Source organism: Anolis carolinensis, chromosome 2 (genome assembly GCF_035594765.1).
Source record: "Anolis carolinensis isolate JA03-04 chromosome 2, rAnoCar3.1.pri, whole genome shotgun sequence".
NCBI classification, from domain to species: Eukaryota; Metazoa; Chordata; class Lepidosauria; order Squamata; family Dactyloidae; genus Anolis; species Anolis carolinensis.
In genome coordinates, this window is record NC_085842.1 from 21257986 (window position 1) to 21280611 (window position 22626).

The 22626-nt window shown below is 39.9% G+C and overlaps 1 protein-coding gene across 2 annotated transcripts in view; it reads left to right on the forward strand.

Moving 5' to 3' along the window:
* The first annotated feature begins 6653 nt into the window (after positions 1 to 6653).
* Positions 6654 to 22626, forward strand: part of LOC103278086 (zinc finger protein 850) — a 49302-nt gene continuing 33329 nt past the window's right edge. Inside the window, exon 1 of one of the 2 annotated variants that reach the window (XM_008105776.3) lies at positions 6654 to 6915. The gene's annotated coding sequence lies outside the window, so the exon portion shown is untranslated. The remainder of the gene's footprint in view (positions 6916 to 22626) is intronic. The other variant, XM_008105775.3, reaches the window with a different exon arrangement.

Here is a 22626-nt window from a genome sequence, read left to right on the forward strand (position 1 = left end):
AACCTAAACTGTCCAGATGCAGGACTCCTTAAACTTTCCCAAGGGAAGTAGACTTAATCTTCTAATTGTCTGGCAGCTATCCGGGTGCTTCGGCGAGTCGCCTCCCGCGCGTGTCTATCTTGATTATAATAAAGGCGGCGCGAAAATGTGGGAGATTTCTCCTCAAGGCTTGTTTGTCTGACTTCTTGTGGGCAAACATCCTGCAGCTGCAAGGGCTCCAAATCTGGCAGAAACGGTGGGAAACCCAAGTTTTCCTCTTCATCTGCCACAACAGTACTAGGAACGGGACTACATGGCCCATAAGTCATCACATGAGGCATGGAGAAATTAGGCAAGGAAGGTTAATATATATCTGTGGGAAGTCCAGGGTGTGAGAAGAGTTCTTTGTCAGTTGGAAGCCAGCGTGAATGTTACAGTTAATCACCCTAATTAGCATTGGAAAGGTTCGTCTCTTGCCTGGGGGCATCCTTTGTTCAGAGTCATTAGCTGTCCCTGGAGCTCCTCTGCCCTCAGAGTGTTGCTTCCCATCTACTGTTCTGATTTTTGAGTTTTTTAATACTGGTAGCCAGATTTTGTTCATTTTCATGGTTTCCTCCTTTCTGTTGAAGTTGTCCACGCGCTTGTGAATTTCAATGGCTTCTCTGTGTAGTCTGCCATGGTGGCTGTTAGAGTGGTCCAGCATTTCTGTGTTCTCAAATAACCTGTGTCCAGGTTGGTTCATCAAGTGCTCTGCTATGGCTGACTTCTCTGGTTGAGTTAGTGTGCAGCGCCTTTCATGTTGCTTGATTTGTGTCTGGGCAATGCTGCTGTGTTTGGTGGTCCCTATGTAGACTTGTCCACAGCTGCAAGGTATATGGTAGACTTCTGCAGGGGTGAGAGGATCCCACTTGTCCTTTGCTGAATGTAGCATTTGTTGGATTTTCTTAGTGGGTCTGTAGATAGTTTGTAGGTTGTGTTTCTTCATTAGCTTCCCTATGCTGACAAATACAAAGATCCACCCAGAGGAAAAGTGTTCTTACCATACATCAAGGCAATCACTGACTGCTGATGAAGAAACAACCTAGCAGTTCGAAAGCATGCAATGCGAGTAGATGAATAGGTACCACTTCGGCGGCAAGATAAAAGGGCACCCCATGCAGACTTGCTGGCAAAAAGATCGGAAACGTTTATGACAGCAGACTCCTCAACATGGAAAATGGAACAAGAGCACCTCCATATGGCCGGAGTCGAGCATCACCTCCAGATGCCGGAGATAGAAAAAGGGGAAGGCCTTTACCTTATCTGTGTATTGTATGTTGTTCGTTGTGTAAAAGACATTGAATGTTTGCCCATAAGTGTATTGTAATCCACTCTGAGAATTATTATATTGCCTCATTTTCACAGGGGCACCACTTGGAGCTCAAGTTCTCTGTATTTTCTACCTCGTTTTAGTTTTTCAAAATAAAGTTTTCTATCTGAGACAAGAAACACCTTTGCTGGCCACCTGAGAGCAAGAAACACCTTTGCTAGCCATGTCTCTAAAGCTGCACCTTTTAAAAGATTGTGGTGACAAAACTACAACTCATGATTCCATAGCATTGAAACATGGCAGTTAAAGTGGTGTTACACTGCATTAATCCTGCAGTGTAAATGTGCCCAATATCTCACTTAATACCTGGCCGGTTAAAGCGCAACGTGTTTATGACACTGGCAGTAGATGAATTGCTAATTAGTGTAGGCATGGTAAAGCAAATATTAAAAAAACAGGCTCAACAAGTTTCATATCTCAGGGGTAGTTGTTGAGGCAGGTTCAGGTGTCCTAGACACTTGGGAAGTACTCTGCGTGTGATCTAACACAAAAGCCAGCATAGTAATCTGGTTTTCTGTGTAGTAATCTTGTTGTGTACTCAATAATAATAATTTTATTTCTTACCTGCCTCTCCTTGTGGCTCAAGTAAGGTTACAGAATAATTAAAACACATAAACATTGCAAAAATACCACATATTAAAATACACATATTAAAATGTATTTCTATAAAAGATACATAGTAAAACGTAACATACATATTAAAATACACAAAACAGAGATTAAACAAAGACCAAAGGTTTAAAATTCATAATGTATATACATCTATAGTTAGATATATACACAAATACTTGCATATTTATAATCAGATAGATAATGTATATATTCACACACACACAAATATAAACATACATAAATCATAGGTAGACTTAGGCATATACACATGCATGTAACATAGATAGATTAGATAAATAACGGTGTGCATATATCTATATGTATACAGACATATATGCATGTACATTCATATACCATAAGTAGATATGTATATGCTATATATATGCACACATAGAGATAGGTAGATATATGCATATACACATATACATACAGGCATGTACCATTGATAGATAATGTACATACATATATATGCACACATAAATGCATTTACATTCATATATCATAGGTAGATAGATATGTATATGCTATATATACACATACACACAGAGATAGGTAGATATATCCATATACACATATACATAAATATATGTATATAAATGTATGTATATATATGTATATAATGTATATAAATGTATATATATGCACACATATGCATGTACATTCATATACCAGAGGTACATATATACACACGCACCACAGAAATGTATATACACATATACTTACATATACACATACATATATACACATATGGAGCCCCGGTGGCGAAGTGTGTTAAAGCACTGAGCTGCTGAACTTGTAGACCGAAAGGTCCCAGGTTCAAATTCCGGGAGCAGAGTGAGCGCCCGCTGTTAGCTCCAGCTTCTGCCAACCTAGCAATTCGAAAACATGCAATGTGAGTAGATCAATAGGTACCGCTAAGGCAGGAAGATAACGGCGCTCCATGCAGTCATGCCAGCCACATGACTTTGGAGGTGTCTACGGACAATGCTGACTCTTCGGCTTAGAAATGGAGATGAGCACCAACCCCCAGTCAGACATGACTGGACTTAATGTCAGAGGAAAACCTTTCTATATATATAAAAGAGTGATGGCATCACGGCGACTCACAAAACAACAAAAGTACAGGCCCCGAAACCTCGAAATTTGACAACACAACCCATCATCCATGCCTCCAGGTTGATACAACAAAAAGAAAAGAAAAACAAAGTCCTAATTAGAGGGAGAGCAATAATTTTTTTTATCCAATTGCTGCCAGTTTAGAGGGCTAATCTCTGCCCACTTCGTCTCCTAGCAACCAACTCCTAGCAAGCCAAGGGACAGCCAGGGTTCAGTTAGGGGACAGGCAGACTTAGGCTATCTAATTTGCACTGGATTATATAGCAGTGTAGACTCAAGGCCCTTCCACACAGCTATATAACCCATTTATAATCTTATATTATCTGCTTTGCACTGGATTATATTGACTCCACACTGCCATATAATCCACTTCAGTGGGCATTTTATACAGCTGTGAAGAAGGGGCCTCATATAATCCAGTTCTAAGCAGATAATATAAGATTATCAATAAATAGTAGACTCTCACTTATCCAACATAAACAGGCCGGCAGGATAAGTGAATATGTTGGATAATAAGAAGGGATTAAGGAAAAGCCTATTAAACATCAAATTAGGTAATCGTTATACAAATTAAGCACCAGAACATCATATTATACAACAAATTTGACAGAAAAAGGAGTTCCATGCGCAGTAATGCTATGTAGTAATTACAGTAGAGTCTCACTTATCCAGCACTCGCTTATCCAATGTTCTGGATTATCCAATGCATTTTTGTAGTCAATGTTTTCAATATATCATGATATTTTGGTGCTAAATTCATAAATACAGTAATTACTACATAGCATTACTGTGTATTGAACTACTTTTTCTGCCAAATTTGTTGTCTAACATGATATTTTGGTGCTTCATTTGTAAAATCATAACCTAATTTGATGTTTAATAGGCTTTTCCTTAATGCCTCCTTATTATCCAACATATTCGCTTATCCAATATTCTGCCAGCCCATTTATGTTGGATAAGTGAGAGACTACTGTACTGTATTTACAAATTTACCACTAAAATATCACAATGAATTTAAAACACTGACTACAAAAACATTGATTATGAAAAGGCAGACTGCGTTGGATAATCCAGAACATTGTATAAGTGAATGTTGGATAAGTGAGATTCTACTTTAATATGAAATAATTACTGGGATAGAATAATGCAGAACAATATAATCTCTAAAACCAGGACAGTAAATAAACAGGGGAATTCCACACAGGAAACAATCAGGGCCAGCTAACACCTCCCAACAAAAAACTCACTCAGGGAGGAAACAGCCAGGCTTTAAAGCTGCAAGGCCATTACATCCAAATCATTTTCCTAATTGCAGCATTCATACTTGCCTCCAACAGGAAAAAATAAACCATTCAGAAATATTGTATATTCACAACCTTTAGGAAATAATATCCCCTGATGGCGCAGTGTGTTAAAGCGCTGAGCTGCTGAACTTCTGGACCGAAAGGCCGCAGGTTTGAATTGGGGGAGCGGAGAGAGCCCCCACTGTTAGCCCCAGCTGCTGCCAACCCAGAAGTTCAAAAACATGCAAATGTGAGTGCATCAATAGGTACTGCTCTGGCGGGAAGGTAACGCCGCTCCATGCAGTCATCCCACATGACCTTGGAGGAGTCTACGGACAACGCCGGCTCTTCAGCTTAGAAATGGAGATGAGCACCAACCCCCAGAGTCGGACACGACTGGACTTAATGTCAGGGGAAAACCTTTACCCTTTACCTTAACTACCACCAATTCCTCAATACTTTATTTCCCATACCACCAGACTTTGCCACAGCAACGCGTGGCCGGGCACAGCTAGTACCTTATATACACATATTTGCATACATATACCATAGATAATGTATATAAATATACACATACATACAGTAAAGTCTCACTTATCCAAGCTAAATGAACCAGTAGAACCTTGGATAAGCGAATATCTTGGATAATAAGGAAGGATTAAGGAAAAGCCTATTAAATATCAAATTAGGTTATGATTTTACAAATTAAGCACCAAAACATTGTGTTATACAACAAATTTGACACAAAAAGTAGTTCAATACACAGTACTGCTATGTAGTAATTACTGTATTTACGAATTTAGCACCAAAATATCACAATGTATTGAAAACATTCACTACAAAAATGCGTTGGGTAATCCAGAATGTTGGATAAGCGAGTCTTGGATAAGTGAGACTCTACTGTATTTGCTCCCACCCACCCTTCTCTCCTTTCGAAAGAGCCTAAAAACATGGCTCTTCCAGCAGGCCTTTGAAAATTAATCTAGTAAGATTGACCAGTTGCCTTTCACTAATAATCCCATTTGTACGCCTCTCCTAGCACTTTTGATGGCTATGACACTTTGGATAACCACTTCCCCTGATGACATCAACATAATTAGCACTTTAGCCGTTTCCTACAGATTTTATCCATGATTTTATCATGATGTATTGTATGTGTTTTTATAACTTGTTTTATTATTGTTTGATTTGATTTGTTCTACTGCTCGTTTTTATATTGTTGTGACCGGGCTTGGCCCCATGTAAGCCGCCCCGAGTCCCTTTGGGGAGATGGGGCGGGGTATAAGAATAAAATTATTATTATTATTATTATGCATGTTCATTCACATACCGTAGGTAAATATGTATATACCATATCCATATATATACACATGCACAAAGTACAAATAATATATATACAAATATACTTACATATACAGTAGAGTTTCACTTATCCAACATAAATGGGCCGGCAGAACGTTGGATAAGCGAATATGTTGGATAATAAGAAGGGATCAAGGAAAAGTCTATTAAACATCAAATTAGGTTATGATTTTACAAATTAAGCACCAAAACATCACGTTATACAACAAATTTGACAGAAAAAGTAGTTCAATACTCAGTAATGCTATGTAGTAATTACTGTATTTACAAATTTAGCACCAAAATATCACGATGTATTGAAAACATTGACTACAAAAATGCGTTGGATAATCCAGAACGTTGGATAAGCGAATGTTGGATAAGTGAGACTCTACTGTATACACAAAGGTCCCAGGTTCAAGCCCAGGGAGCGGTGTGAGCGGCCGGTGTTAGCTCCAGCTCCTGCCAACCTAGCAGTTCGAAAACATGCCAATGTGAGTAGATCAATAGGTACCGCTCCGGCGGGAAGGTAACGGCGCTGCTTGCAGTCATGCCGGCCACATGACCTTGGAGGTGTCTACAGACAACGCCGGCTCTTCGGCTTAGAAATGGAGATGAGCAGCAACCCCCAGAGTCAGACATGACTGTACTTAACGTCAGAGGAAAACCTTTACCTTTTTTATACACAAACATTCATACTAATTTCATAGAAAAATAATGTATATACACACATATACTTACATATATACATACATACACCATAGACAGATTATGTATACAGACACACACATGCTCAAACTGAGTCTGCATATTCTGTTATTATTCATGATACGTAGCCTACCTGACAAGCACTAGAGTGCTTGCGATCATTGAGTAGGCTAATAAGAAAACGCGGGGAGGAGTTTGTCCCCTCGCTCTCCCCGTAGCGCGGCCTGGCTGCAACTCCATTTCCCGGCATGCTCGGGGGCAGAGGCGGGGAACGGAAGCAGGCTAGCGCGGACTGAGGCAGGCCTCGTCGGGTCAACGGACGTCGCCTTTGGACGGCTTCGCCTTTTGAGAAGCCTTTCCGAGCCGCAGGAAGGCGACAACGTGTCTGATTCTTTTCCACCGGCAGAGACAGCTCGCGTGGGGTGTCTCTCGCCCTCTCTTCCTGTTTGAACCGAGGAGCCATTTTGGTTTTCCCCAAGCGGACGGAGGCTGGTCCGGGCCTAGCGGGTGAGGCGGGCCTTGTGGCCTTGTGTGTGTGTGTGTTTGGGGCGGGACTGCATTCACAGACGGTTGGAGAGGAGGGAGGGTGTTGGGCTGCTGCTATTTTATTGTCTCGCCTTTGCAAAGCCATTTTCCGAGGAAGGGAAGGAAGGAATTGGCGCCTTTTGCTAAGAAGAGACTCATTCAGGAAGGGAGCTACAAATACATATCTACAGTAGGGTCTCACTTATCCAAGACTCGCTTATCCAAGGTTCTGGATTATCCAAGGCATTTTTGTAGTCAATGTTTTCAATATATCATGATATTTTGGTGCTAAATTCGTAAATACAGTAATTAGAACATAACATTACTGCGTATTGAACTACTTTTTCTGTCAAATTTGTTGTATAACATGATATTTTGGTGCTTAATTTGTAAAATCATAACCTAATTTGATGTTTAATAGATTTTTCCTTAATCCCTCCATATTATCCAAGATATTCGCTTATCCAAGGTTCTACCGGCCCGTTTAGCATGGATAAGTGAGACTGCTGTACTAGCTTGGGTACCCGGCGAAGTCCGAGTTACTTGAAATTTGAAATTATTTGGTTTTAGATGTGAGGTAATATCAGTTTAGTCATTTGGTATGCTATTTTATGGGGGGGGGAACAGTCTTTGCTTTTCGGGGTTGTTGTATGTGTTGTCTTTGCTTTTGTTTTTGTTTTTATGAATTATCCCATTATACAATGCGTAAGGATGTGGGTGAACTACAATTCCCAAAAATCTTGGGTCAATCCTCCCAACCCCCCCCCCCCCCCCCCCCCCCAGTATTTACAGTTGGCCGTGTTGGGTCTGTTAGAGCGCGCGGTTTGGATAAACACACATGCAGCAGAAGATCAACGAAGAATCACTGGCACCAATAAAGAGGCTGAAGCCTGTTTGGCTATCTACAAAAGATTTACTAACAAACGGAAAACTCTCAAGACGATATATACAGACAGAGTGCAGAGAGGCAAAGAGCAGAGGGCAGAGAGAGAGAGAACAGATAACACAGGGAGCTATTTATAACCACCTCTGCTGTCTGATGCAATACACAGTTAACTCTTTACACACTCGCATAGTGGACAGCAGACAGTGCATGATGCAATCTCCAGCTCACATTGCACCACTATAACTCAATTACATTTAAACAACTATATACAATCATTCCCACTTCAAAAGGGTCTGTGTGCCAAATTTGGTACAGATCTATCACATGCTGGGTTCAGTGTTCTCTGAATACAGGTGAACTATAACTCTCTGGTACCAAGGGCAATCACCCTGAAATTGTGCCAGTATTCACAGTTTGCCATGTTGGGTCTGTGTGTCAAATTTGGTCCAGATCCGTCACTTGTTGGGTTCAATGTTTTCTGAATACGGGTGAACTATAACTCTGATGCCAAGGTCAATCACCCCAATTTGGCAGCTTTGGGTCTCTGTGCCATGTTTGGTCTAGATCTGTCATTGGTGGGGTTCAGAGGGCTCATGGAATACAGGTGAACTATACCTCGCAGAGATAAAGGTCAATCACCTCCAAAGTCCACCAGTATTCCCAGTTGGCCATGTTGAATTTGTGTGCCTAGTTTGGTCCAGATCAGTTATCAGATGGCTTGATGTTGCACCCCAGCGAAGGGCCACCTTGTTCTCAACACACACCACTGAGACAGACTTGGTATAAACAGTTTATTGGTAAAAAGGGAGCAAAATGTAAGGCAAAAATGCAATAAGAAAATGCAATAATTAAAATAGGATCCAATGTCTCAGGAAACAGTAAGTAAATCCCTAGATGGCAAGGCTTAAACCTGGAACATGATCTTCAAAGCATAATCCAAAGTACATGATCCAAACAGGAACATGAAGGCAAGAATACTTTCCCAAAATACATAGGCAAAACCTGAACTAGGGCTTGAGGCTTGAAACAGAAATGAAGCAGGAGATATTGTTCTAAGAGCAAAGTTGCTTGATCTGAAAGGCTGTCCTCACATCTGTTCTATTTACCCATTTTTGCAAGACATGAACGCATTTCTTTGGCCTTGGGTTCCCAGCCTTTTGGCCACAATCCTTGGAGAATGTCTGAGAAGTCTGGTTGTCAGAAGCAACCTTGCATTTCTGTCTAATTGCACTTCCTCATTATCACTATCTGAAAGTGAAACACCTGGCTGTTGTTGACTCCTGACTGCGCTCCTCCCGTTCTGAAAGCTGTGAAGGTTCATGCTGATCTGAAGCCTCTGCTATCCCATCTTGGCCTGCTAGCTCAACTTGGCTCCCTGCCTGAGTCTCCTCCTGCTCAGACTATACAACCTTTTCAGACTGTGAAACCCCAAATCCTCCTTCATCATCAGACTGAACCACAACAGTTGAGTGTTCTCTGAATATGAATGAACTATAACTCCTGGATGTCAAGGTCAATCACCCCCAAACCCTGCCAGTAAGCAAATTTGGCCATGTTGGGTCTGTGTGCCAAGTTAGTTCCAGGTCCATCGTTGGTAGGGCTCAGAGTGCTCTTAGATTGCAGGTGAACTATACATCCCAGTCCCTATAGCTCCTATAAATCATGGTGAATTCTCCCCAACCTCTCTCTCCAGTACATTCAGTTGCTGATCAATTCCTCTGTTGTGTTCCTTAGGAAAGGGTAGAAAAAGGTTAAGGGAGAGGCAGTGGGCAGGGTCAATCAAATAGAAAGATAAAGGAATACTGGGATGTGCTCACTGTAACTTAGTGTCCTGGGAGAGAGTGACATGGTGGCTCCACAGCACTGGGAACTATAGCCTGTTTGTGGAGGTCGGAGGCTGTTTGTGTGAGCAGATACCCGTGCCACATACACACATACAGATTTTCACTTTTATTATGTGTCCGGATTTACACACAAATTTAATTTCAGCACAGAGCTAAGGAACTTATCTGTAGCTGGGGCCTTTCCTATATAGAGAGAATAATATATATATATATATATATATATATATAGAGAGAGAGAGAGAGAGAGAGAGAGAGAGAGAGAGAGCGAGCAGACATGGGCAAACTATATTCCTTGGAGAGGGCATTCCAAATTGGGGGGGGGGGGGGCACTACTGAGAAGGCCGTCTCCCTCGTCCTCCCTCCCTAGTTTGTGAGGGAGGTGGGATTGAGAGGAGGACCTCACCAACTGATCTTCAAGCCCAAACAGGTTCATAAGGAGAGATGTGGTCACGTAAATAGGCAAGATCAGAACTGTAAGATAGGCAAGATCAGATCACATCTGATCTTCCTCTTCTTATCTCTATCTGGAAAAAGCAAGTCTGTCTTTGTTGCTTGTTCTGTCTCTGCAATTCCAGGTGCCTTGACTTAGATAAACATTCATCTCCCACATTTCTCTCAGTCTGCACTTCTGACAGGTTCTCATGAGAATTGATATTGCTCCAGTCTTACAGGAACTGCCAGGAGATTCCATAACAACTCTCTAGGCCATTTCTGTCCTCTTCTGAGCCCTCTGAATCTATCCCAGCACCCCCTTACTCATCTTCTGAGCACTCACAATCTGACCAGGTTACAGCAGTTGTTACTATACTTATTTATTTATCTGTACCCCACTTTATCTCTCCCCAAAAGGGGATTTAAAGTGGCTTGACATAAAAGCATTAGTATACAATTTAGAATAACATACATACTTTAAAACAGAATTAAACACAAATTTCACAGTTAAAATCCATTAAAAACAGAATCCAGTGTTAAATACTTTGTAAAGGTGCTTTTAAAAGTGTAACTGCAGCCATACACACAGACACTCACTCACACATGTGTGTGCATATGTATATATATTTCTCAAAATAATTTTGTTTCTTACCCGCCTTTGCCCACGGCTCAAGGTGGGTTACAACATTGCTAAAACACATAATTATTTAAAAACACTCTGTAAAATACACACATTAAAACATGTATATAAATGGCATGGGCAAACTTTGGCCTCCAGGTGTTTTGCACTCCAATTCCCACAGTTCCTGGAGGGCCAAAGTTTGCCCATGTCTAATATATATATGTGTGTATGTGTACATATACACACGCATACATACATACTCACATATATGTATACACACACACATATATATACACACACACAAGCTTTTGGATAGCATAGAGAAAGGTTAACACCCCTGTGGTGTTTGCTTTTGTCTGTGCCCCTGTTCAGAAGATTTCACCTCATTTTCTGTCCTTGTTGAGAATTGGATCTTGAAAAATGTGGCTAGTTGTGGAAACAAGAATTGGTGGTAAACTTTAGTGGAGACACCTTTTCACCATTATAATTCTTTCAGGAGTGAATTTTCCATCCTAGGAAATTCCTGTTGTTTCTCACTTCCTGTTGTCTCACCCCTGTTCTTAACTAGGAGTCATTTGTAAGTCTGATGTTTGAAACTTGGGGACTTCCTGTATACATATGTGTGCCAAGTTTGGTCCAGATCCATCAAGCTATGTAGGAGCATTAGAGTAACAAACATGCATACATATTTTCACTTTACAGACAGTTAGGGACTGTCTGTATAGAGATATACCCAAGGTATATATTTCAGAGTGCACACATTCATGGTTTGAAATGAGTATAGCTTCAAATCAATATTATATTACATTTTTATTTTGTTTCAATTACTTATTTGAACTGGAAGCATTTGAAGTAACAGGTCATGTGTCCCTTATCTAGAATTCTGAAAATTCAAAAGCTTCCAAAATCATCCATATAGAGGCCTGAGAGAGTGACACCTTTCCTTTATGAAATGTTGTTACATGTGCAACATTATTTTTAAATATTATATAGAATTACCTTCAGACTCTGTGAATTAGATGCATGTGAAAGGTAAGCTGTATTTCTGGCAAGACAGAGGGATTGGCTGGTGATTGCTGGAAGAGCACTGTAAAGAAGTGTGTATTTTATTTTGATTTATGGATGACATGTTTGTTTGATTTTGTTTAAACAGTCAGGTTTAACTATGTTTATAAGGGTAAATATTGGTTGCTATTTGTGGGGGAAGGTAACCAGCTCAGCATTCTGAGGCAGGTTACCATAGCAACGGGGGCGGAGCCAACAACCGTTTGGAAAGAAAAAGAGGGAATGTTTTAAACCCAGCTCAGTCTGTCATCTGAGAGTCACAGGAGACAGACTGGTTTCAGGTTTAGGGAAACCAGGGAAGTTTAAATATGAGTCTGTGATTTTTAGTCACAGGAGATAGACTGGTTCCAGGATTAAGGGAGGCAGACCTCTAATAGAGCTAGACTAAACAAGTTGGGTGACTTGTTTAGGGTTAAGTGTAGAGGCTGCAAAGTAAGGGGAATTAATCCCAGTAGATCCAAGTTTATAGTTTGGTTCTGAGAAAAGGAAGTATTTTGGAAGTTGGAACACCTCAATATCTATCTGTAACATTTATGTGCCTTAAAGAAATTATTGAAACCACTAAGCTTTGTACAGGAAATAAACTTGTTTTTGTTCTTTAAACCATCTAAGTCTCTGTCACACTCATATTCCAAACTAAGCAACATTAACATCTGAAGTAAATAAGAAGAATTAAAAAGAATAAATTATCCTCTGCCTGATATCTCCATAAGTGGTGGCAGCGGTTATATAAAATCATCATCCAGACATCTTTACATTTTGGTGGCAATAGTATGGTGGGATAGTTAAATATATAATAATTAAAAAGGATTCCTTCCTGCCTCGCATCTTCGCAAGCACCTTGGTTGAGTGAGAGCCTGAACATCGTATGCTTCTGCAAATGTGTTGTTCGGAATGAGCACAAATTACATTATCATCAGCATATAGGAGTTCTATAACAGGTGGTGTTTTGACCTTGCTTTTGTCTTTCAGTCTGTTGAGGTTAAATAGCTTGCCATCGGTCCTATAGATGATTTACACTCTGGTGGGAAGCTTCCCATCAACAAGATGAAGTATCATAGCGATGAATTTATTTATTTAAAACATTTATATTCCGCCCTTCTCACCCCGAAGGGGACTCAGGGCAGAGCACAACATATATACGGCTTATATATATAGTATATATAGCTTGCCATCAGTCTAATAGATTATTTCCACGCCGGTAGGAAACTTCCCATCAACCAGGTTCCGTATCATAGCAGTGAAGATGGAGAATAAGGTTGGGGCAATAACACATCCCTGTTTGACACCTGATTCCACCTTAAATGGGTCATTTTGGGAGCCACTGCTGTCCAAGACTGTTGTTCTCATGGAGGAGCCACAGGATGTTCACAAATTTGTCAGGGCGTCCGATTTTTGGAGGATAGTCTGTGATTCACTGTGTCAAGTGCCTTTGCGAGGTCAATGAATGCTATGTGCAAAGGTAGATTTTGTTGCTTGCATTTTTCTTGGAGCTGTCATGCAGTGAAGATCATATCCACTGTTCCTCTGGAGGGGCGGAAGCAGTTTTGGGATTCTGGGAGGATGTCTTCTGAAATAGGTATAAGGCGGTTTGCAAGGATTCTTGGGAGGATTTTCCCAGTGGAGGTTAGAAGGTAGATACCTGGATAGTTTCCACAATCTGTTCTTTCCCCCCCTTTTTAAAAAGAGTGTTGATGATGGCATCTTTGAAATCTGCTGATCTCAGTTTTCCACACTTTTTTAATGAGATGGTGGAATTGTGTTAGCTCAGGTCCACACTCTTCAAAGATTTCAGTGGCTTTGTTGTTTTTTAGTTGGCTGATGGCTTTTTGCAAGCTCATCTTTGGTTAGTTTGTTGTGGGATTTGCAAAATAACCTCTTTGGCCACGTTGGAGCTGTAGTTAAGGAGGTTGTGGTAATGCTCTTTCCAACGTAGTACTATTGGTTTTTTATCTCTCAGAAGTTTGGTTCCATCTGATGAATGTAGAAGGTGTATACCATAATTTCTTAGGCCATAGATTACCTTTGTGACGTTAAAGAATCCCTGTGCATCATGGACATCTACAAGGTGTTGGATTCCTTGAGCTTTTTTTGTCCATCAGATGTTCTTGCGTTTTGTAATCCTTTGGACCTCAGCTTTTTCACGAGCGTAGATCTTTTTTCTTAGTACAGTTGGTGTCTCTCTGCCATATTTGGAAAGCTTTCCTTTTCTTATCAGTTTGGAGAGCTCTTGAAGGGCTCCATTTTACGCTATATCCTTCTTCCTTGGAATCTGCACTTGGGTGCGATTTTGATGGCCATCGTGGATCAGATTAACCAGTGGTCTGTCCAGCAGTCATCAGCACCTGTCATGGTTCTTGTGAGGAGCACATCACGGTGGTCTTTTAGATTACATAATCTAAAAGGTGCCAATGCTTTGACCGGGGGTGCTTCCGAGATGTCTTGAGTTTGTTTTTCTGGCGGAAGAGTGTGTTTGTGATGACAAGGTTGTGTTCTGCACAGTTGGTGAGAAGCAGAATGTCATTCAGGTTGCTGTTTCCAATCCCATCTTTTCTTATGATCCCTGGCCACAGGTTGAAGTTGTTAGGGTATAATGAAGACCAACACTAAGGATTTATGTGTTAAAGAAAAACAAAAACTGCTGATCACAACATGCAGGAGCTAATCTAGATCAGCAGTTAGGCAATTAAGTTTGGACCACACCCAGTGAGGTGTGGCTGTGTGTGTGTATTAGGATACGCTTTAGCTTCTGCTCCTACTTTTGGTTTTCTCTCCTTTGGAAGAAGAGGCTGAAGAACCCAAGATCTTTGTGTTTTGCAATGTTTTTTGCATTTTGAAATGTTTACAAGGACTATGTAAGTTTATTACACTGTGAGATTTGTGTTTTGATGCAACACTGCAAGTTTATGTTTGGACTCTGCTGAAAATAGTAAAATTTACTTTTTTTCCTTTTGCAACTGTGCAAAGTTATTGTGTCTTTGTTGGACTAGACTGAATTCTGCTTGAAGCGTAACAGGTTATTTGCCCAGTCCAGCTCTAATATCACAAAGACCATAACAGAGGAAATTTATTTTCTTTTTATTATTGCTGTGGGGCTGAACTCCGGAAGATGGAGCCAGGTGTGAATTTGGCAACATTCTCAATTGCCAGGTTGAATGGCAGTAATTACTCCATATGAAAGGTGCATATGGAGATTACTTGCGAAGGAAATCTCTTTTGGACTGTGCTGTGAGCCCACTGCCACAACAAGCGACAGCAGAACAGTGGAGAGCACAGGCGAAGACCAAGGCAGCCGTTATCCTTGGGGTGGACGATGAACTGTTGGTCTATATCTGCAGTTTGCCTACAGCAAATGACATATGGGAGCAGCTTAAGGAGGTACATGTCTCAGACTAGGCAGCAATGGTAGCTGTACTGGTCAGGAGGCTGTACAGGAAGCGTCTACAAAAGGGAGAGGAACTGAGAGCCCATTTACAGATTTTGCAGAGCTTATTTGTTGAATTGGAACAAAGGGACTTCAAACTCACCGAAGCAAATAAATGTTTTATTGTATTATCTTCAGTGGATGACTCCTTTGATGAAATTGTAAATTCTTTGGAGTCACTGGCACAAGCACAGCTGAATCTGCAATAAATCTCTGCAAGGATACTGGCAGACTGGGAGAGGAGAAGAGACCGGCGTTTGGTGATTACTAGCGCATCTGGGCACGCCAAATACAGACAGCCGGCTGAGCAAGCAGCAGAGCAAGAAAGGGAGTTAATATGTGCCATGAGATGTTATTTTATTTTATTTCAATTATTTATACCCCGCTCTTCTCACCTGAGGGGACTCAGGGCGGCTTACAAGTGGCATTTGATGCCATTACACTGTTATACAATGAACTAAAATGTTAAAACAGTCATAAAATACAATATACAAAGTTTAAAACAATGCAAAATGCTTATGCCATTCATCCACCAGACTTATACAAGAGCCTTAATTCAGACCTCGTCGAAGCAATTCTAATGTATACCCAAAATTTGATAAACTATGCATCATGATGTCACCACTGACTATAGTTATATTTGCAATTCTCCAAAGCACATGAAAAGGGACTGTCCAAGGCTACAAGATAACCAGAAGAAGCAGCAGAATCAGGGGAGGGGCTCCTCACACGTAAGGGTTGTGAACACAAAGCCAAGCTCAGAACACAAGGAACTATTCTATGTTGACTCTGGGTGTTCACAACATATTGTGAATGACAAGACTATTTCAAAAATTTAGTAAGTTTGATGGTTTGAATTGGATACTCAGTCCAAGGGCAAGGAGAGGTTATTGTTAACAATCTAGGGAAATAATAGAGCATGTATTTTTTGTTCTGTAAATCAATTATAATCTCTTATCAATGGGGAAACTTGATAGAGAGGGGTTTGATGTTAATTTTTCAGACAGCAAAGTTAAAATCCTGAAAGGAAACAAACTGTATGGAACAGAATACAGGATAATTTATATGTGTTAGAAACAAGAGATGCCAATGATGTTAATATAGGAAGCAAAAATACTCATTTACATCATAGATGCATTCATGAGTTGCACAGGGTTTTGGGTTACCCAAGTTTTAAGGTACTGTACAAAATACAAGAGCACAGTGAAGGTCTGAATCTAAAAGACTAAACATTTTTTGGATTGCACTGTATGTAAGAGAACCAAAGGCCAATCTGCTCCTATATGTAAGAAGAGACTGAGGAACTCAGAAAGGCCTTTCCAGCTACTTCATGTAGATTTAATTGGTCCTTTTCATCCTAGCAAAGGAGGGGCAGTTTATTGTTTTAGTATTCTGGATGTCTACTCCAATTTTGTATGGAGTTTCTTTTTAAAACAGAAAAGTGATTTTTTAAAAAAATATTTAAAAACTGGGAAGCTTATTTGAAAAGGCAGTTTGAGGCAGATGTGAAGGTCTTACAAACTGATAGAGGGGGAAGAATTCACATCACATAATTTGGAAAATTTCCTTAAGATGGAAGGAATTAAGCAGAGGTTAACATGTGCATATCAAAATACTGATAATGGCAAGATAGACAGGTTTGTTAGAAAGATGCAAAACAGTGAAGGTCTCTCTGTTGGCTGATTCAGAATTACCAAGTAACCTATGGGGGGAGGCAATGATGACTGCCAATTACTTCATCAATAGAATATGGTCTGAACTTATTCAAAATACAGTGTTCCCTCACTTATTGCGGGGGTTACGTCCCAGGACCACCTGCGAAGAGTGAAAATCCGTGAAGTAGGGACATTATATTTGTGTTGTTTGCAAGTAGCGTGTCTGTTCCCTCCTCGCCTCTCAAGAACGTGCATGTGCACCGCTGCCGCTGCCATGTGAGGCAAAAACAAAGCTTCTTCAGCCCCCTTTTCTCTCCCATCCTTAGGCTTTTACTTAGGAAGGAAGTATTTATAAAGGATTTATAATATTTTATGATTTATACTATTTTAGTGTTTATTAAAAAGCTGCGAAACAGTGAGGGTGTGAAAAGTGAACCGTGAAGTAGCGAGGGAACACTGTACCCCATATTTTCTTCTGTATGGAAAGAAGTTTCCATTAGGACACCTACGAGCATTTGAGACTCTGGTGTGGGTATTTATGCCTAAAGCAGTTAGAAGAAAGGGCCAGGATAAATGAAGAAAGCAAACCATTGTAGGATACGCTCAAGGAGCTTAGGCAAGGATGGATCAATTATAATTTCCAGATCTGCTAATTTCACCAATTCTCTAGTTTGGGATAGGATTCATGCAAACCATGAGGTGTTCCTTTCAGTTTCTAATGAGGAAACTCATGAGGAAATACAAGCCTTGGGGCAGGAGAGTATTGATGTAATATCTCCTGCACCTCCACAACTCATAGTAAGGTGACTAGAAAATATCAGTTTAATTTAAAAGACCCAAAATAGAGGAAGAAAATGAGGTAAAACAGTAGCAAAAAGAACAAGAAGATGCTGGAGAAGGTACTGGTCATGGTACAGGTCTCAGGAGAATTTCACGGGTAAGGAAGGCTCCTGTCAGATTTAAAATTCAACAAGTTTCATCCAACTCTCGCATTAAAATCACCCAGGAGGATGATTTTGTTCTCCTTAGCTATCTTAGGATGATGTACAGCTGACAGTAAAAAATTTTCCTTGGTGTCTTCATCAGCATCTAGTGTGGCATAGGTACTTATGGTGGTTTCCTGTTAGTTTTTGGCAAGGTTACTTCAGAGGGTTGAGAGTCATTTGTTAATACTGATGGATGCTTCAGACAGATGCTTCACCAGGTCATTACGGATAGCAAAGCCGACGCCATGTATTCTTCGTTCTTCTTCAGGCAGTCCCTTCTAGAAAAAGTTGTAGCCTCTTTTTTCTTCCTTCAGCTGTCCCTTTCCTGCTCACCAGATCTCCTGAAATACTGCTATGTCGATGTTAAAGCATCCCAGCTCACTTGCGATAATAACAGTCCTGCGTTCAGGGTGTTCATTGTCGTATTGTCCAACGGTGTCTGTACAGTACCTATTCATTTTTCTTCTTTGTTTTTTTAATGTATGGAGGTCAGTGCATAACCCATCTGTATGATATATGGTTTGAATGAATTGTATGAAAGGTGTATGGATGGGGCCTGATTTGAATGAAGTCACAATTAAAAAATACTAAGGCCTGCAATGACTGACTACTTGCTTGTTGAACTGTAATTAAAAGTTGCTGACATTGATAAGAACTGTGACAGTGATTCATTGCTGATTTGATGAACTTTTGGGGGAAAACAACGTGTTTACATTAATCAGAGACAAAGAGTTTTTATGTAGGTATTTATCAATGTGTGTAGGTTTTCTGTAAACTGTGTGACCCAATTGTTGATTTGGTTTGCAGATAACGAAGACATCTAGAAATGGCAGTTTTTGTTCGCTTTCTTTTTCCATGGTAAATTTAATGTTTGAGTAGATGTTGTTGATGTGGTCCAAGAACTTGTTTTGTTCTTCATGGCTCCAAATGGTGATCCACATATTGGAACCATATAGTGGGATTTTTTGGTATTGTTTCCAGGGCTTATTTCTCAAAGTGTTTCATGTAAAAATTTGTTATGACAGGGCAAAGAGGGCTTCCCATGGCTACTCCATCTTTCTGTTCATAGAATTCATTGTCCCACTAAAAGTAAATTGTCGTGAGACAACATTGAAACAGGACTGTGATGTTTTCTGGGGAATTCCAGATAATGAGTGCAATGGTGGCTGCTATAGGGACCTTGGTGAATGGAGACACCACATTGAAGCTGATCACTTTGTCGTTGGCATTGAGTTTGAAACTGCTGATTTTTTCTATGAAGTGGGCTGAGTCCTTAATGTAGTGTGTAGTGAACCCAATATGGGTTTGTAGTTGTGCGGCCAGAAATTTTGCCAAATCGTATATGCATAATCTAATAATGCTCATGATAGGTCAGAGCAGAGTGGAGTCTTTATGAATTTTTGGGAGTCCATAAAGTCTAGGAGGGAGGGTGTTGGATTTGCATAGATGTTGGCGTATATTAAGATCAATTAAGGAGTTAATTAGAGTGTTGGTTTTTCTGGTGATTTTGTTGGTTGGGTCCTGTTTTAGCTTTTTGTATGTTGTGGAATCCAGGAGTTATCTGATTTTTTTCTTTGTATTCTGTTTTCATGATTACTGTGGTATTCCCCTTGTCTGCTGGGAGAATGATGATTTCTGGATCTGAATTGAGGTCTTCGATGTCTTTTCATTCTTTCCTTGTTATGCTGGTGGGAAAAGTTTTGCCTTTCTCAGGATCCTCGCTGTGTGCCCTCTTACTTCCTCCGCTTCTTCCCCAGAGAGACAGTAAATCACCTCCTGGCTCCAACCAGTAGAAGATAAAGAATCTTTTAAGCTGCAGCCGTAGAAGATAAGCTTCCTAGCCTCATTCAGTAAGATATTGCAAACCAAACCCTCTAACTGGAAAGAAAGAAGGCAGGGAACTGCTTATAGAAAGCCAGGACTTCATGTGTTAAAGCAAAATCCATAAAGGAAGCCATTTTATGAGAAAAGGCTTTGTTCACATAGCAGCAGCCATCTTGAGTCATTTGTGATGCACTTTGAAATGCTCAGCATCAGTGACAGCCATTTTGAGCCCTTTTGAGAAGCACTTTGAATTGCATAGTGGTAAGAGAACATTTGTCTTATTTTGCCCAAGAATAGCCTTGAAACCAAGTTTAAAAGAACTCAGCTTTAGTTCAGCAAAATTAAAGCAACAAGAACAAGTCCACAAAAGTCTCGGGACTGAACAAAATAGTCTTTGGTAGTTTCTTCACTGTTTGGATTTTCATAGTGTTCATGCGTCTAGATAATTATTTTTATTTAATTATTAATTTTATGGATATGGTCTAATTTAGTTCCTTGTATTTTGCTTTTCCCTTCACTTTCCGAGACCCAGTCCCAATATGATATCCATTTGTCAGAGTAGTTTACACAGCGCAGCAGTAGTTGGATGGAATCAGAATGAAGAGACATCAGAGACGTTGGTAAAACTATATACAAAGTTTTACTGAAAGCAGTAATAATCAAGACTTGCAGACGAACACAGGACTTGACACTCACTCAGAACTGAACTGATGTAATCAGCAATACACACACACTTGTGTCTGGACACTCCCTGTTCCAGCCACACATCAAGGTCAACACAGCTTCTTAGTAATTAACTCTTTCCAGAGTATAGTACACTCTGGATGATGCAATCAGTATGCAATACAGGCAAGACACAAAATTCATTTAAACACTACCAATACACAAATCCCACATTAACAATTCCCCCTCTTTAAATGTAATTTTGTCTTCTTAAATATATACATCACCTAAGCACATACAAATCAACTTATTGTACATTCATTACATCTCGTGGTTTTTCATACTGAATGTCTTATAATACTTTTCTTTAAACTAGGCAATCACATATAATCTTTATACAGTTGTCTCTTACACTCCATATACGCAGGGAACATCTCATGAGCATCTCATGACTTTTAAACAATTATACATAAACACAAATCTCTACTTCAGACACATTCTTTCAAGATCTTACTGTTACACTTGATTAATAACAATCAACTATTGTATATCCACCACTACCAATATAGTCTTTTCCAACAGGTGACATGTGGAACTTCTTTGGATCAGATTTATAAGGCACTAGCGCACATCTTTTTGTTTCTTTCTTTTCTACACTCACGTGTCCTGACTGTACATTTTCTGTTGTCTCTTGTTTTATTTGCTTAGTTGTTACTTTACCTTTCGGTGTTCCATTATTAGCCTTCTTTTGTGTATTCATCTCAAGTTCATTACCTGATGTAACTTTCTTAGATGTTTCAGACTCAGATTTAACTAAATGCTGTTTCTCATTTGTAACAATGTCTCTAGCTTTCTGAAAACCATGCAGTTGTTCTGTATTCGAATGAATTTCCTTCCAGTCACTAGGTCTTTTGAAATAAGCCATTCTAGATATCTTAACTGTCTGGGGTGTATCTAAAAACTTGTAAGACCTTTTGTAGTATCCAATGAAAACCATTTCCCTATGTCTTTGTTTCTTTTGGGTCCTTTCTTTTGCCGAAATTAATACATTTGCTTTCTGACCAAAAATTCTGAGAAATTTGTAATTAGGTACATAATTATACACTTTACGAAATGGAATATCTTGCACACACTCATCCCACAACCTATTTGTTATATAATTGCAAGTATGAAGCACCTCAGGCCAATAACTGTTAGAAATATGGCTATCCTTAAACACACATGTTTTCATTTCATTCAGGACTTGCATTCTTTTCTCTGCAATCCCTTCTTCAGCTTTAAACTGCCCAATTTCTAAACAATCATTGTTTTTTGACCTCAATAGCTTCTTGAACTCATCACTGCCCCTTTGTCAATTATGAGTGTATCCAATTTGTTACCATATACATTTTCAATCAAACTCAGCCAATTAGACAATTTTTAGTTGCTTCAGATAACTCTTTGAAGAAATTTATATACCCAAATCTGCTCAATCTTTCTACGAATAACATCATGTAATTCGACCCACCAGTACTTTCCTCAAAAGGCCCTTCAATCTGAACATGTGCCTTTTCAAACAAATTGGTTACTTTTATCTTTGACCTTTTGTAAAACTTCACAGGTACATTTTTCACCTGTTTACGTATGGCACAATCTAGCTCATAATGGCAAGACTCCATTTTATACTCTGGGCTCAAATCAAGTGTCTTCTTTAGAATATCCATGTTTGCATGACCCATGACTCTATGGAACAAATGTACACAACCATCATGTTGTATCTGACCTCCAACACACATGATTTCTACGTTTTCATGATCAATGCTATTTACTTTATCAAACATCTCATACATCTTGTTCCGTTTCACTCCTTTTCCTACTAGCTTTCCTTCTCTGTTATGGACATTCCTCTAAAACTCACTTTATACTGGTGATCTGTTAAGGTGGCAACACTCAGCAGATTGGATTTCATTTCAGGTACATACAAAACCTCCTCCCAATATACTCTCAAACAAGGAATATAGCAAGTGCCAAATTGAGAAAACAATTTAAATGACCCATCAGCTAAAGTAACAGTTGCTCCTTCTGTTGACTGAACATCTCAGAAAAGAAATATTGTTCGTAATATGATGAGTTGCACCTGAGTCCAGCACCCACTTGTTGGTTTTTCTACTGTCCATATCTTCATTTGCAGCCATTATCACCGTAGGCCCAGAGAAGTTGTTAGATGCACCTCTGCTCCTGTTGAAACCCCTGGAATGACGTCCTCTGGCCTGTTGACTCTTGCTTCGGCAATCCCTGGCTAGATGCCCTGGC